Source organism: Cornus florida, unplaced genomic scaffold, assembly GCF_030987335.1.
Source record: "Cornus florida cultivar Cherokee Brave unplaced genomic scaffold, ASM3098733v1 CherokeeBrave_3.0.0_Hap2_scaffold_22, whole genome shotgun sequence".
Lineage (NCBI taxonomy): Eukaryota > Viridiplantae > Streptophyta > Magnoliopsida > Cornales > Cornaceae > Cornus > Cornus florida.
In genome coordinates this window covers 216,549-219,178 of record NW_026775716.1, presented here as the reverse complement: position 1 = coordinate 219,178, position 2,630 = coordinate 216,549, and positions in this window count along the sequence as shown.

Here is a 2,630-nt window from a genome sequence, read left to right as displayed (position 1 = left end):
GTAAGGATTGAATCTTTGAATGAGAATTCCTCAATCAAGCTACCAATGTAAAGATTGAATCTTTGAGTGAAATTAACACAATCAAGGTAACTACTATGTCACTAGACCTTATTAATGTATAGCGATTCAATCTTTGAAAGAAAACGACAATTTTAAGTTTAACTTGTTCGAATTCCTTATGAAGTGGCGAAGAGTGTTTTAAAGTCTAAAGATTGAATCTTTGAATGAAAATACCTTAATCAAGGTATTAATTATGTCACTAGACCTTTTTAATGTATAAAGAATAAATCTTAGAAAGAAAATGAGAGTTTTGAGTTAAACTTATTCGAGTTCCCTTTGACGTGACGGAGAGTGTTTTAATGTGTAAAGATTGAATCCTTGAATGAAATTACCTCAATCAAGGTACCTATTATGTCAATGGACCTTTTTAATGTATAAAGATTTAATCTTTGATTTAAAATGAGAATTTTGAGTTTAACCTATTCGAGTTCCCTAAGAAGTCGCGAAGAGTGTTTTAATGACCATAGATTGAATCCTTGAATGAAAATACCTCAATCAAGGTACTAATTTTGTCACTAGAACATTTTAATGAATAAAGATTGAATCTTTAAAAGAAAATGAGAGTTTGGAGTTAAACTTATTCGAGTTCCCTTTTACGCCCCGAAGTGTGTTTAAATGAGTACAGATTGAATCTTTGAATGAAAATTCCTCACTCAAGGTACCTATTATGTCACTAGACCATTTTAATGTACAAAGATTAAATCTTTGAACGAAAATGAGAGTTTTGAGTTAAACTTATTCGAGTTCCCTTTAATATCACGAAGAGTGTTTTAATTAGTAAAGATTGAATATATGAAAGAAATTACCTCAATCACGGTACCGATTATGCCACATGACCTTTTTAATGTATAAAGAATGAATCTTTGAAAGAAAAAGGGAGTTTCGAGTGTAACTTATTTGAGTTCCTAACGTAATCTCGTAGAATGCTTTAATGACTAAAGATTGAATCCTTTAATGGAAATACCTCAATCAAGGTGCCTATTATGTCACTTGACCTTTTAAATGTATAGAGATTAAATCTTTGGAATAAAATGAGAGTTTTAAGTTAAACTTATAATAGTTCCCTTCGACGTCACGAAGAGTGTATTAATGAGTAAAGATTGAATCTTTGAGCGAAATTACCTCAATCACGATACCTATTATGTCACAAGACCTTTTTAATGTATAACGGTTGAATCTTTGAAAGAAAATGAGAGTTTTGAGTTTAACTTATTCGAGTACCCTTTGAAGTCGCGAAGAGTGTTTTAATGACTAAAAATTGAATCTTTGAATGAAAATACCTCAATCAAGGTACCTATTGTGTCATTAGAGCTTCTTAATGTATAAAGATTGAATCTTTGAAAGAAAATGAGAGTTTTGAGTTAAACTTATTCGAGGTCCCTTTGACGTCCCAAAGAGTATTTTAACGAGTAAAGATTGAATATTTGAATGTAAACACCTCAATCATGGTACCTATTATGTCACTAAACCATTTTAATGTATAAAGATTAAATTTTTTAAAGAAAATGAGACTTTTGAGTTAAACTTATTCGAGTTTCCTTTGAGATCACGGAGAGTGTTCTAATGAGTAAAGATTGAATCAGTGAATAAAATTATCTCAATTAAGGTAGCTATTATGTCACTAGTCCATTTTAATGTATAAAGATTGAATCTTTGAAAGAAAATGAGAGTTTTGTGTTAAACTTATTCGACTTCCCTATGAAGTCGGGACGAGTGTTTTAATGACAAAAGACTGAATCTTTGAATAAGAGGTACAAAGATTGAATTTGTGAAAGAAAATGAGAGGTTTGAGTTTAACTTATTCGAGTTCCCTATGAAGTCGCGAAGAGTGTTTTAATAACTAAAGATTGAATCTTTGAATGAAAAGACCTCAATCAAGGTACCTATTATGTCACTAGTCCTTTTTTTTTGTACAAATATTTAATCTTTGAAAGAGAGAGAGATTTTTGAGTTAAACTTGTTTGAATTCCCTTGCACGTCCTAAAGAGTATTTTAATGAGAAAAGATTGAATCTTTGAATGAAAAATTCTCAATCAAGGTACCTATTATATCGCTAGACCTTTTAAAGTATAAAGATTGAATCTTTGAAAGAAAATTAGAGTTTTGAGTTAAACTTATTCGAATTCCCTTTGACGTCCCGAAAAGTGTTTTAATGAGCAAAGGTTGAATCTTTGAATGAAATTACTTCTAACAAGGTACCAATTATGTCTCTAGACCATTTTAATGTATGAAGATTGAATCTTTGAAAGAAAATGAGAGTTTTGAGTTCAACTTCTTCGAGTTCACTATGTAGTCGTGAATTGTGTTTTAGGGACAAAAGATTGAATCATTGAATGAAATTACTTCAATCAAGATACCAGTTATGTCACTAGACAATTTTAATCTACAAAGATTGAATCTTTGAACGAAAATGTTAGTTTTGAGGAAAACTTGTTCAAGATCCCTATGAAGTCGCGAAGTGTGTTTTAATGACTACAGATTGAATCTTTGAATGAAAATACCTCAATTAAGGTACCAATTACGTCACAAGACCTTTTTAATGGGTAAAGATCGAGTCTTTAAAAGAAAGC